The 15,521-nt window shown below is 42.0% G+C and overlaps 1 protein-coding gene across 1 annotated transcript in view; it reads right to left on the bottom strand.

The window, feature by feature from the left end:
* NUB1 (negative regulator of ubiquitin like proteins 1) overlaps positions 1–5,204 on the bottom strand; it is an 87,971-nt gene extending 82,767 nt beyond the window's left edge. Inside the window, exon 1 of the mRNA XM_089673120.1 lies at positions 5,079–5,204. The gene's annotated coding sequence lies outside the window, so the exon portion shown is untranslated. The remainder of the gene's footprint in view (positions 1–5,078) is intronic.
* Between the last annotated feature and the right edge of the window lie 10,317 nt (positions 5,205–15,521).

Below are 15,521 nucleotides of genomic sequence, written 5' to 3' on the forward strand. Positions count from 1 at the left end.
CTTCCCTGACAAGCACAGAAATGTGCTGCTCTTTAGCTTCGGCAAAGGCACATGTTGTTGCATGCGCCAAACTTGTGCAGTGCAATTTTACAAAAGGGTCCAGGAATTCTGTCCTTATGTTTCCTGTGCGTTGGACAAATCATTTCGGGAATGCGCAAAATATGTGTAGAACCGTGCATACTAAGTGGCACTGTATGGATGTATGTGAACCTAGCCTAAGACCAGCTCTGAGGTCATGTTCAGAGGAATGCCAGTATTCAGAGGAGTGTGTCTGTGCAGACAGGACAGCTCCCTGCACAGTGCTCCATCCCTTATCCTACTCAGCAGGGGCTGAATGTAGACAAAGGGGCCACAGATATTGCTGACGTAACTAACCAAATATGGCAATGCCTATATTGGGAAATTACTTGTCAACGGGTAGGCGGAGCCTGATGGAAAAGTGGAAGACTAGTTCCCAATCTGATCAATTTACATATCTGCCAGAACAACTTGGATCCTCCATTAATGTCCAAAATCTTTTATTTAAAATGATCATATCACAATGGAAAGGTGCAACATTTCGGGGCTGCACATGATCCTGCCATGCCTTGAAAGGCCCCATGTACACGGGACATTTCTGAACGATGGAAACTGCTGAAAAACGTAGGTTAAAAAAACATCTGTTTAGCCGCGTTTGCATACTGCGTTTTTGCGCATTTGCGTTTTTTAAGATAGCCTCAGGAGACCTTCCCAAATGCCCAGAATGCACTGCAAAACAGTAAAAAAATTAACTATTTCAGACATTTTGAGAGAAATAGAGAGAGCAGAAGCAGAAAGAGAAGTATTTGTTGAGATTAGCTGTCTTTTTTTTTTTTTGTGGTGTTTGGATGTGTTCCAGCTCATTTCTGTGCGAAATATTGCAGCAGTGTCTAACATTTGTTTTCATGCAAAACCTCAAAGTATGGTGTGTTAGGTCCATTTGAGTACTGGGAAACCGCTTTGCATGCATATATCATGATGAAATGGAAGAGTTAAAAAAAAAAATTTCAACCGCAAATGCCTATAAACGCAGTTAGCCGTGTTTACAAGCGTTTGGGGTTTGAAACACTGATAAAATCTACTGCTCAATGCAAGTTTTCTGCGTTCAAAAATACGACTGTAAACTCAACTGCCTGTAAACGACTGTAAACAAAGGTGTACATGGACACATAGGAAAACATTAGGGTGAGTTCAGGGGCTGCTGAAAAAACGCTGAACAGCTCCGAAACGTGAGTTTATCAGCTCCAGTGTACATGAGGCATAAGGGAGCCTGCACAGCCCTGAAAGTTTGCACTTTTTCCTTGTGATATGATCTCTTTGAATCAAAACTTTTGCACATGACTTGAGCATCCATGGTGTGCGGGCAAATATATACATTGGTCTGTAATGTTAGCTGGTTGTAGTTGCAGCATCTCCTTCGCTTTCAGCCTATTCCAGGAACATGCATGGTGGGAATTCCCATAATAGTTCCCCATCAGGTCCATCTGGCTGTTGATGGACAGCACATAACAGTGGGTGTATTTGAAAGCTGCTATTGGTCTGTGTCAGCGGAGGACCAGAGAAGGTTAGTATGACACTGCACAGAGCAGGTAAGTATGACATATTTAAGTGTTCTTCCATGGCGACCACTTACTGTTATCTCACATATATATTCTTATTATTATAGCCAAATTTACCACCCTAACTCCTCCCACAGTTTGTACACTACATAGACAGTAATATACCGAAACGTGCGGATTGTTCTCGAATGGTGTGCTATTACTTTGTGGAACGTTTCGCCGAATGATTCAGGAAATATCGGTGTTTTTGTGGTGAAATTGGTCCCATAGGAATGAATGGCGGAATGTTCAAAACTAGAGTGGGAGCTGACAAAAGCTAGAGTGTGAGCTGAAAAATCAGGACATGATTTCTAAACCTCCATCACTCCCTCATTTTCAAGCCCACCTACACAAACCTTATATCAAAACGTCCAGCTATCCCTGCTGCCACTAAAAATGTCCATGGCTAAGCCATAGTCCTGATAGTTTTCACAATATGACCATTTGTTTGCAACTCACGCCGCCCATTGACATTCATTGAAACTGCACTCTAGCCACCTCAAATTTGAAGGGCAATTTCTAAACTGTGACTGTGCCTTCATTTTTAATATTTCAGAGACATGTGCTATATAAATAATTAAAAGTTGAAATGCATTTCTCACTCTATCAAGCTTGCCATGTGCACTTTTTAAATTTGATCAATCAATTGGTTAGTGTAATATTTACTATCTTTACTCACTCCAAACAATCCACACAGTTACTCTGCCCACTCCATAAAGTTACTCTGCCCACTCCAACCTTTTCACAGTTACTCCAGCCACATAACAGTTACTCCAGCCACTCCACCCAGTTACTCCGCCCACTCCAGTTGTAGACTACTGGTGGAGGCAAGAACACTTCACACAATTTCCCCAGAAATTGTAGCTTTTCTAGTTATTATTATTACTTTTTTAATTCTTTATTTGCCAGTTTTTACATCAAACAGGGATTATCGGGGACATATTTGTTATTTAACCACTTCAATACAGGGCACTTTCACCCCCTTCCTGCCCAGGCCAATTTTCAGCACCGTTATACTTTAAATGACAATTGCGCGGTCATGCAACACTGTAAGCATATGACATTTTTATCATTTTTTGAGACAGAGCAAGCTTTATTTTGGTGGTATTTAGTCACCACTGGGGTTTTTATTTTTTGCTTAACAAATGAAAAAAGACCAAAAATTAAAAAAAAAATAAAGTTATTCTTAGTTTCTGCACTGATAGGGAGCACTGAGCAGGTGGCAATGATGGGCACCGATGAGGTGGCTCTGATGGAGCTGCACTGATCATCAGGGCACTGATGATCAGTGCCCTGATTATCAGTGCAAATTTCCCCTGTGTGAATTGTTGGTTACTGGCTCTCCTCTTCTCATGCGGTGACAGCGTGTGAAAAAAGGACTGCCGATAACCTGCAAGTCTGTTTACAATGTGATCAACTGTGTTTGGACACAGCTGATCACATGCAAAAAGGGCCAATGAGATTGGCCCTTTACCGCGATCTGTGATCAGCTGTGTACGAAAAATAGAGTGATTACAGAGAACGCCGGGGGCGTGGTTCTGGAAGGACAACTAATGATGCCCTCACATGCAAAAAGGGTCAATGAGATTGGCCTTTTACCGCGATCTGTAATCAGCTGTGTACGAAGAATAGAGATAGAGTGATTACAGAGAACGCCGGGGACACATTTCTGGAAGGACAACTAATGATGCCCTCCAGAACTGGATGATCACGCTGTAGCTGTCTTTTGGCTATAGGTCAGGAAGAGATTAAAAAAAGAATACCTTCAGTATCACTTTAACATTCAATTTTAAATGAATGTAATCCTGAAACAAAAACCGCATACACTGTCCGAAAATGTGTTTGTTTGAGAAACATTTTATATCCTGCTCCTATAACTTTTCTTGTCACCGAGTATGAAAATGTAAGCTGATTTGACCCCACTAATGATTAGAAAATCAAATAAATTATCTTAAAACAAAACTTTTCCAACAAAAATCTCTACATGTATGACAATATAAAATATTGTAGCAGGAGTTGTGTCCATAATCATTGCTGTACAAACAAAAATAAAAAGTGTTACACTTTCACAGAGGCCAATAGTCACTGGAAGGAGCTGCACACTGGATGAGGCTGATCTATGACTGTGGTAGTAGTGTCCTCTCAGCAAACACTGTCATGGAGGGAGGTATAGGATCATAAAGAGGGAGGAATGGGAGGCTATGGAGGGAGGTATGGGAGGCTATGGAGGGAGGTATGGGAGTCTATGGAGAGATGTATGGGATTCTATAGAGGGAGGTATGGGAGTCTATGGAGAGATGTATGGGATTCTATAGAGGGTGGTATGGGAGTCTATGGAGGGTTGTATGGGATTCTATAGAGGGAGGTATGGGAGTCTATAGAGGGTTGTATGGGATTCTATAGAGGAAGGTATGGGAGGCTATGGAGGAAGGTATGGGAGGCTATGGAGGGAGGTATGGGAGGCTATGGAGGGAGGTATGGGAGTCTATGGAGAGATGTATGGGATTCTATATAGGGAGGTATTGGAGTCTATGGAGAGATGTATGGGATTCTATAGAGGGTGGTATGGGATTCTATAGAGGGAGGTATGGGAGTCTATGGAGAGATGTATGGGATTCTATAGAGGGTGGTATGGGATTCTATAGAGGGAGGTATGGGAGGCTATGGAGGGAGGTATGGGAGGCTATGGAGGAAGGTATGGGATGTTATGGAGGGTGGTAAGGGATGCTATGGAGGGAGGTATGGGATTCTATGGAGGGTGGTATGGGATTCTATGGAGGGTGGTATGGGAGTTTATAGAGGGTGATATGGGATTCTATGGAGGGTGATATGGGATTCTATGGAGGGTGATATGGGATTCTATGGAGGGTGATATGGGATCCTATGGAGAGATGTATGGGATTCTATGGAGGGTGGTATGGGATTCTATGGAGGGAGGTATAGGATGCTATGGAGGGAGGTATGGGATCCTATGGAGGGTGGTATGGGATCCTATGGAGGGTGGTATAGGATGCTATGGAGGGAGGTATGGGATCCTATGGAGGGTGGTATGGGATCCTATGGAGGGTGGTATGGGATCCTATGGAGGGTGATATGAGATTCTATGGAGGGTGGTATGGGAGTCTATGGAGGGTGGTATGGGATCCTATGGAGGGTGATATGAGATTCTATGGAGGGTGGTATGGGATTCTATGGAGGGAGGTATGGGAGTCTATGGAGGGAGGTATGGGATCCTATGGAGAGATGTATGAGATTCTATGGAGGAAGGTAAGGGATTCTATGGAGGGTGATATGGGATTCTATGGAGGGTGATGAGATTCTATGGAGGGTGATATGAGATTCTATGGAGGGTGGTATGGGATGCTATGGAGGGTGATATGAGATTCTATGGAGAGATGTATGGGATGCTGTGGAGGGTGGTATGGGATGCTGTGGAGGGTGATATGGGACTCTATCACTCACCTCTCCCGCCCGCTCCTCGGTCACACTCTGCTGTATACTGTATGCACTTATATTATCATTGTGTACATGACACCTACTGCAACACAACTATACACAGCAAGAGCTTCCCAGCCAATAGTTGAGCAGGATTGGTGTTCACATGATGAGGCAGTACGATGAAAGAAGAGCGCTGATTGGGTAATGTCACCACAGCTATGACTGCGCAGTGGTACGGGCTCCGTGTATGGGAAGTCAGGTGGTTTCCAGCTTCAGGGGGCGGAGCTGTAGAATGCCCCGGTGGTCATGTGGTACAGCAGGTGCGGTCATGTGGTACAGCAGATCCGGGCGTCACTTTGCTGTGTGATTGAACTTGGTGCAGGCTGCGATCTGTGAATCAGAGTGTCCTCATCTGCACTCTGCGATCAGATTGTACGATCTGCTTTGGACTTACGAAGACGATGTACTAGGAGGACACTCATTTGAAATAGGATCACCCCAGGCAGATCTTTGCTTTAATAGTTAATGGTAGACTTAAAGCAGATTGTACAACCACATCGTATAACGTATGATCACTGTTGCTGGCTTTGAGGCTGACCATACACTATACAATCTGACTGTACAATCTCCTCCCTCCATGTACAATCTCCTTTAGATCAATTATGTAGTGCAGTGATTTGGTACCATTTCGTTTAGGTTTGTACCAAAATGACAGTTCTGGTAATATGCAGGAGATTGTATAGTGTATGGCCAGATTTAGACAAGGTCTTTTAAAAACAAAGAAACTTATTCTGGGCTAGATGACACACGAATACAGTCCTTCCCTTGTAGTGTGCTTTACAGAGATGTCAGATGATTTCATCCATTCGGAGCCAGATTCCACCAGAACGCATGCCATCCTACACCGTCCAGTGAAAGCATGACATTCTCAAATTACACAGCACCAAACTGCATGGCGCAGTGGTACCGTGTGATGTGCTGCCCACAAACCCGCTGCGTTTGGGATGCTATTAATACATTGGCACCTGTATGGAGATCACAAGCAGCATGTGCACCTGTGGTGTGGGAAATGTTCCTGGAATGTACCTTTCCCACACCGCACTTTGGTGTGAATGGGCCCTCGGGACAGTTCACACCACATGTGTTCCAGCGCTTTTTTTTCTGCATCCAAAACGCATAGAAAGCAGGTTACATGATTTTCAATGGCATAATTCATACCAGTGCGCCCCGTTCCAGAAAAAAAAGTAGAACAGGCTGCATTTTTCCTGCTGAGAAGTTTACTGGAACACACTAAAACGCTGCAAAAATGCACCAGATGCCAGTACAGTGAAAAAAAAAACAGGAAGAAAAAAGAAAAGCATCTGGAACGCATCCGGAAATGCAGCAAAAACTCAACAAAAAAGCAATAGAAGTTATCAAAAATGCAGCAGAAAGCATCAAAAATGCATTAAAAATGCATCTGGGTTCTTTTTGTGGTGTGAACTGGCCCTCAATGTAATGATTCATCCAGGCAGTGTGGAGTGTTACTAAACACAGGACCCTGCATTCACTATATCTGGTCTCCCACAGTACACACAACATGGAAATGCAATTAGTTTAGTAAATATAAACTGCTAAATATCTTTTCTTATTAGCAGTTAGAGCAGTCTTGTGACTTCTTTCAGTGTCCAGCCAAGCACTGGTTAAAGCTTGTAGGAGGAGTTTTCATTCTCCCCTGATTGTCCTATGAGGCTGCATAACCTCTGACCCTCTTTATGGATAGTGCTGATTGTCCCTGTGCTAATCACATGAACTCACCCACAGAAAAAAAAGCCTCTCTAGCCACTTTCCCACCGCCCATAGTAGAAGTACTGCTACAGGGCAGCAGGGCTGCGCAAAATCACGTATATATACGTGATTTGAATTTCCAGGTAGGGGGCACGTGCAACGCCCTACCCATGCCACTATTGGTGGATAGGGATGTCAATCATCAGGTCCATTCCCGGCTGGCACTTGGTGATCGTCGGGTAAGACCCCGGTCGAAAATTGCATGCCAAGTCGCACCCTATTGTCTGCAATTATAGCGGTCATGTCGATGTGGTTCTGACTTGGTCGGAGCCGCACTGATTTCTAAACTAGTGCATGCACTACTTTTGGTGCGATTTGCATAGATGTCTGTGTCAGATGTTCCCCGACTTTGAAATCATGCGATTTCACTGTAAGTTGCACGATTTCAAAGTCGGGCTTGATGTGACCGCAGTGTAAAGCTGACGGGAGAGACCTGTGTGTAAACAACACAGGTCTTTCTCTGCAGTGCAGAGGGAGACACAGCAGCATGTCTCCCTAGTAAAACACAACACACAGTAAAACAGCAAGCAGCACACAGTTAACCCTTTGATCGCACCAGATGTTAACCCTTTTCTGCCCAGTATCATTAGTACAGTGTCAGTGCTTTTTATTAGCACTGATCACTGTATTAGTGTCACTGGGGATGTCAGTGGCAGTTAGTCAATTCCCCCCCAGTGTCAGAATGCCTGCCGCAGTACCGCAGTCCTGTTATAAGTCGCTGATCGCCGCTATTACTAGTATAAATAAAAATAAAAATTCCAGTATCTATACTGCCATTTCAGACGCTATAACCTTCACGTAAGCTAATAAATTTACACATATTGGGATTTTTGTTTTAGCAAAGATGTAGCAGAATACATTTTGTTCTAAATTTATGATGAAATTTGATTTTTTGAATTTTTTTATTGGACATGTTTAATGCAGCGCCATATCGCAATAAATGGTCTGGTCAGGAAGGGGGGGGGGGGGTAAATCTTCTGGAAGGCAGTTGGCTAGCAATACTCACTATACTGATCATGTGCAGAATGACTCCTAGAGCTCTGTACTATCAGCAGATAGATTGGGGACTGTGGAAGAAGGGGAGGATCAGAGAAGACACGTCCAAACATCCTTTTTACACAATGCAGAGGATTAACCCCTTAGGTTCCACAGTGAGTATAACAAGCATGCTTTACAGCATATACAGACTGATTTTACTGTTGTGGGTTTAGTAACACTTTAAGTTTAGCTGTGGATAGTTTGGAAATGGATTACAACACTTTTCAGGTTTCTATTGCTGCCTGTGACCCAGTGACAAAGATCAACCCTCTCTATTTGTCAAATTTACTATTATAACCAAGAGTGAAAGGAAATTCTACATTTTGGGTTGTCACCACAGCAGCAATTGAGGTAAAATTGAGGTCTTCCAAAGGAGACACTAGTTCCAGAAATGTCCTCACTTTGGAGGGATTTTGTCTCACTTCCTGTTTTGTCTATGAGACATAAAGTGAAGGGAAATCTTCCCTATGAGACACAAGACCTGTAAGGCCATTAAGGCTCTAGGAATGCAGAGCTAGCCATAAAACGTCTATATTCGACATGTAACAATTCCACATACAATTCATAGAATTCAACAGGGCACATTAATATTAGGTATATATTTGAATAGGGAATATCATACCGAACAAATCAAGGTCATCCATGACTATGTTAGCACATAGGAAAGGGGAGAAAGCAGTTTCTTCCCTCCTTGGTGACAAAGTTACGTTCTGGTTGGTATCCCTGGGTTCAAATTATAATTCTGAATAATAATCTGCCAGTTGCTAGAATACCACCTGCATGTATTGAAAGTTGTTAATATTAGTATGAAACTGCAGTTGAGATTTAGTCATAAATTTGGTGACCTCCTAGCACCCATCCCTTAAACTGCATGATTGGTAAGTTGTTCTCCGGTTACACCCCTTTAATATCATAAAAAGGGACTGACAGGACTTGTGAAGGGGGAGCTCTCATTTAACGTCAACCCAAAAAACATCTTAATGGACTTGAGAGCCAAGGCAACAGTTTTGCTCGGACAATTGGACTCTGCTAAACCAGGACTTTGCAAGTATTCTGCCTTCTTAACTCCTTTCTTTTATTTCTCTGTTGCGTTTTTGTTCTCTTTATGTCTTTGTAACATCTTTTTCTGTAAATAGTTTAATTGCACCGTTTTGATCTTTTTAGTAATAAATCCTATTTTGAAAAGTGTTGAAACTGTCTCTAAAGCTTTTCATGCAAACTAAAGAATCCCTGTCTCTTGAAGAGTGCTACTGTATGTAATAATCCTCTGAATATACCTGTCTGTGGTGACAGTGTGTGTTGCAGACGCTTATTCTGAAATCATAGTGTGATTGCTAGGATTTTTGAGTTTTCTTCCTTCTCTGTAAAAAGGCAGTAGTGGCAGTGTGAAGGGTTAATTGCATAATTAACCTTACTCAGCGACAATCGCCCTCAGGCTGCTGGCACATAGATTGTGGTCCCGTGAGCTGGAAAATCTTTGTTAACCATGGGGGGAACCATTGCATGCTTGTCCCCGAGCCACTGCTCTATGCATCCATAAGACACATAGAGCTGCGGCTTGGCCCCCAGGCTCTCTTCATTGGCTCACTGGCTTTGATTGACAGAAGTGGGAGCCAATGGGCTCAGGTAAGGATGGTGAGGGGGGGGGGGCTGCTGCACTGAGAATACATGAAGGTAAAAAACCTTCAGCCATTTGAACCATATTAATATTCAAATATCACCCAATGGGCTTATTTACACTTCTAGCTGGGGTAGTAAAAATACATGGTTAAGATGCATTTTTACCACTGCCCCATAAGCTGCAAAGGCAGCTGGCAGGAGTGTACACATGCTGTGACAAAATGCCTCCCACCAAAACTGTGGATTGCTTTTCAGAGGCGTGGCAGTGACAGCGACCCGGCTGTTTCTTCTTTCTGAATAGCAGGGAGAAAAACAGCCAGATCTGTGAGTGAAAGCAGCACATATTAAACACATTACACTTTTAAAGCACACAAATTAACCCCTTGATTGCTCCAACATGTTAACCCTTTCCCAGCCAGTGTCATTAGTACAGTGTACAATATTATCATTGATCATAGTATTAGTGTCACTAGTGATGTCAATGGCAATTAGTCAGTGTCCCTCCCAGCCAGTGTCTGTTAGCACCAGATTGCCCACCACACTATTACGGTCCCACTATAAGTCGCTGATCACTGTCAGTATAGCATCTATAGTTGCTTAAATTCCAGTATGTACACCATAGTTTCTAGATGCTACTACTTTCACACAAACCAATTAATATACACTTATTGGGATTTTTGTTTTAGCAAATAAATGCAGAATACATTTTGGCATACATTTATGAAGAATTTTTTTTAATCGGAAATGTTTTATAACAGAAAGTAAAAAATATGTTTTTTTTCCTGAAAATGTTCTGTCTTTTTCATTAATATAATAAAAAATAAAAAAAAAACAGTGGTGATTAAAGACCACCAAAAGAAAGCTCTATTTGTGTGAAAAAAATTATATGAATTTCATTTGTGTACAGTGTTGCATGATCACCTAATTACCAGTTAAAGTAGAACATTGCTTAATAGCAAAAAATGCCATTGGTCAAGTGGTTAATTAAAGTAGAAAACAGGAAGTAAATTGTTATCAGGTTTATTTACTGGTTGTTTTACATCGACTGAAGTCAACTACTAAAAACAATACAGGAAACTGTTTCAATTTAGTCCCTTTCCCACTCGGCATCTAGCTCCTGTATGTCCAATCTCAGAATTTTAGTTGCCTGGGAGGCAAAGTATGTCAAGCTGAAATATGGATGAGAATGAAGGCTGTACCAAGTGGTATTCATGTTTAGGGTTATATACCCTAACGCTCCATTCAAATTTGTGCAACTGTCATGCGACTTTGAACATCAAAGTCGCATGTCAAGTCAAACCCATTCTTTTTAATGGCATCCATTCAAGCTGATGCAACTTAAAGTTGCAGTGACTTTTAAAAAGTACACTAATTTGGTGTGACTTTGGTCCAGAGTCTAAAGTGGCATCAAAGTCGCACCAAAAGTGGCATCAAAGTTGCGCTCCAAAGTTGCACTTGGAATGTGAATGAAGTTTTAAGTGTTACTAAACCCAGGCCCCTGCATTCACAGTATCCAGTCTCCCGCAGTACACAGAACATGGAAGTGCAATTATTTTAGTAAATAATACCTTTTCTCATCAGCAGTTAGAGCAGTCTTGTGACTTCTATCAGTGTTCAGCAGAGCACTAGTTAAAGCTTGTAGGAGTAGTTTTCTTTCTGCTCTAGGAGGATGCAAAACCATTGACCTCTGTCTGGACAGTGCTGATTGGCCCTGTGCTGATCACATGCACTCTCCCAAGCAATACACACTAAACCGAGCATGTGCAGAATGACTACGGTTCAGTCTTTCTCATCAGGAGATAAGAAGTGCACAAGAGGAGGAGCAGAGAAGACAGGATCAAACAGCCTTTTTACACAATGCAGAGGATTAACCCCTTAGGTTCCACAGTGAGTATAACAAGCATGCTTTACTGCATAAACAGACTGATTTTACTGTTGTGGGTTTAGTAACACTTTAATACCTGCATTTCAGGCATATATCCTTAAACATGAGTAACACTCAGCACAGCGTTCAGCCTGGTCCAGCCACAGCTTATTTCAGCCTATTTTTAAATTATTTTTATAGAAACATTAGGAATGTAACACTGACATACTTTTTTTTTTTACTGGAGTAAATGCTGATTCAGGTTCCCTTTAGTGCTGTCCACATGGCTAAATGCAGAGGCACTTGATCATGTAATTTTGAATAAACATGTCCTTCCCTTCAGCACAGATCTTGTGACTCGATGCCTAATCTATCACAGAAAGACGGTCAGCATAGCTTTATGTTAATATTGAGTACAAGTTCACTTTAAAGTGGTTGTAAACCTCAGACATGAAATATGATCAAAGCATATCTCTCTATAGTGTGTACTTGTCTTAATTAAGAGCAGTAAGTGTTAATTCTGTCTTCTGCCTCGTTCCTCTGGTGAATCACTTCAGACAAATTTTCTTGACAACAGGAGAAAATTGGTGACGGGAGGGAACTCCAGCAGACAGAGCCTCAGCTCTTCCTGTGTGATGTGTGGAGGGGTTGTCTCTTCCCTCCAATCAGCTCTCAGAGTTCTCCCCACTGAGCTCTGTAGAGTGTAATTTCAGCTCTCCACCCCGTTTTCTGTACGCTCAAACAACTTTATAAATTCAGAACTTTGAACGGGTGTAGGGAAGAAAGACTGTAGATAAACAGGTACAACTTACATTGGAGGATTTGTTTAATCTCTTGTGTATCACCAGTCACTTCCCTGGGAATATGGAAGGATTTACAACCACTTTAAAGTGGAGGGCCAGTCAAACCATTTTCTGGTATTGAACAGAGTGAGGAGGGGTTAGAATCTGTGCTGGAATTGATTGCTGTCTGTATCCCATTTGGGGAGAATCACTCCCACACTTTTCACCTAGATAAGAGGAAATTTTACAATCGTCCTTGAAAAGGGAACATTTAAAATGTCATACACCTGTACCAGCAGCAACTGTCAAAAGTGAGATTTTTCTTCACTACAAAGCAATTACTTTTAAAAGGTAACCTTTGCAGGTAAAAAATGAGGATACATATATATATATATAAACCTGCAATAATAAGAACTACAATAGATAATCAATAATCTAAAATGAGCTGTAAAACATATAGCAGCTGAACACAAAACCCTGATACTAGGCAGTCAACAATAAATACATAAAAGCGCAGCGCTTAAAAAGTTGCACCCTGATGACGTTACCTGTGACGAAACACGTAGGGTGGAGCCACACACACATGCTACTGCACATGTGCGAACGACTGGCGGCTATTTTGGAAACTGGAAAATTTGTATTTTTTGCCAATCAATGCCTAATGATGATTGCTTACATGTGAGTGCAACCATACTTTAAATAAATGTTGTGATTATGGTTTTACACTATGTGGAGCGTTCTTTCTTTGCATGTTTTCCACTACATACATGAGTCCAAGCCTTATCCTGAATGGTTTAGCTACCATAATTAAGGTCCATTGTTTGGAAGATCCTTATCTGCTGTTATGGTGATCTGGAGGATTCAAGTGACCGGCTTTCTGGATTGTTTAACAAAGCGTGATTGACCACTCTTAACAGGGGGTCATGCCTTACCGGTAAGCCATCTGTAGTAGTGCTTGGTGACACGACAACTGTCCTTGGATTTCTTTTGTTTCATAACAGCCTCTGGGACCTTTCTTTTATTTTTGGACGGACTATTTTTTGACACTTTTTTCACTGTTTTCTTATGATTATTTGTAACTTTTTAAGCGCTGCATTTTTAGGTAAAAAAAATGTGCATTTATTATTTCTTTAGGAGCCTGTAAAGCAATGCACCAGTGATCGCCAGATTTCAGTGCAATCTCAGACTCCTGCAGACTGTCAGTGTATTGGTCTGCTCGTACCTCGTACAGGCAGGCAGTTACACAATGACAGGAAGCTCCATGAACTACCTAAAGCGCTCACTAGCACCCTGGTAGTTCATTGAGAACTACAAGTCATCAGCTTTTCAAATTTTGACAGCGGATGCAGGGAGAAGATCCCCAACACGCTGTCACAAGTTGGGGGGGGGGGATAGAGGGTGCAGGAGTGGGAACATGTTACATGTTCTATTCTAAAAATGGATGGAACATGTAACCTGCTCCCAAAGGTGAACTTATCCTTTAATTTCTAGTTCAGCTTCATGGTCAGGAAGTGTGGTGAAAACACCCCAATTTCAGCATAGACAGCAAATAAAACCTGATGGAGGTTCTACCTAACTTTAAATTAAACGTTTTAATTGGAGTTCCAGTGTAAGTTTGCTTCTTTGCAGAATCAATTTTTTCTTTCAAGTGTATGTCCAATAAAAGACTTTATTTTTCTAGTTTTGTCTAGTAGGGGAAGAATTAGAATTTATTGCTATCTGGAGCTCTGCTTTAAAGATTTAACCTGTATCTTGGTAACAATTGTTTAGGCTGGATGCACACTTCACCAGAGAGGTCAGCAACCAGGCAATTGTGATCTACCCATCAATCATGGCTATTGTGTCACCTGCTCCTGGCCCCACCATGCCAGCAGCTCTTAACTCCGTCTGCCATCTCTCAGAGTGACAAAGTGAATGCAAAGCCAAATGAAGTCCTAGACTTCTCCTAATCTCTGATGTGTCATATGACCTTGCAGTCTGGTGAGTTAAATTTTACAGAGGGCTGGGGAAATTTGTGCTGTTTTACTGACCTTTGTACTCTGCGTTACTAGTTTGCAGACCTCTAAACTCTGTTTTATTTACTGCTAACATCCAAACTCTGTGTTACTTACTTCTGACCTCTAAACTCTGCTTTAAATACTACTGACCTCTGAGTTGCTTACTCGTGACCCCTGTAGTCAACATTACTACTTGCCTCTGAACTCTGTGTTACTTACTACTGACCCCTGCATTCTGTATTACTAAGGACCTCTGAACTTTCCTGACTTCTGAACCTTGCTTTACTTACTACTGACCCCTGCACTCTTCATTACCTACTACTAACCTCTGAACTCTGCCTTACTACAGACTCCTTCACTCTGCATTACTTACTACTGACCCCTGCACTCTGTGTTACCTACTACTGAGCTCTGAACTCTGCCTTACTACAGACTCCTTCACTCTGCATTACTTATTACTGACCCCTGCACTCTGCGTTACCTACTACTGACCTCTGAACTCTGCCTTACTACTGACTCCTTCATTTTGCATTACTTTCTACTGACCCCTGCACTCTGCATTACTTACTATTGATGTATGAACTGTGCATTACTCCCAACCCCTGCACTGTGCATTGCATACCACCGATATTTACACTTTGCATTACTTACTTCTGATCTCTAAACTCTGCTCTTTCTAATACTGACCTCTGAACTCTGAGGAGCTTATTGCTGACCCCTGTAGTCAACATTACTACTTGCCACCGTACTCTATGTTACTTACTACTGACTCCTTCATCCTTTATTGTTTACTACTAACCCCCAAACTTTACGTTACTTACGTCTGAACTCTGCTTTACTTACTACTGAACCCTCCACTCTGCATTACTAACTACTGACCTCTGTATTATGTTATTTACTATCAACCTCTGAACTCTGTATGACTTACTACTGACCTCTAAATTTTGCATCTATTGACCCATGCACTCTGTATCACTGACTCCGGACCCCTGCACTGTGTGTTACATACTACTAACCTCTGCACTCTGCATTACTTACTCCTGATCTCCACGCTTTGCATTACATACTGTTAACCTCTAGGCTGTGCGTTACTTACTCCTGACTCATGTAATCTGTGTTACCCACTGCTGACTTCTGAACTCTGCTTTACATACTACAGACCTCTGTACTTACTGCTGACCCCTGAACCCTTCACTTTTTAATGGGGCCTTATGAAGTTATCTCCTAAAAAAGCATACTGCACCCTGGTGATCTTTGATTTCTTCCATGTTTTTCAGGTAGATATCCACTATTCCAGGGTTGCTTACCCCTGCTCTGATGTTCTAATGTATGACAAATA

The sequence above is a fragment of the Staurois parvus genome, unplaced genomic scaffold (genome assembly GCF_062004578.1).
Source record: "Staurois parvus isolate SC_StPar_1 unplaced genomic scaffold, SC_StPar_1.0 ptg000136l, whole genome shotgun sequence".
In the NCBI taxonomy this organism is placed as follows: Eukaryota; Metazoa; Chordata; class Amphibia; order Anura; family Ranidae; genus Staurois; species Staurois parvus.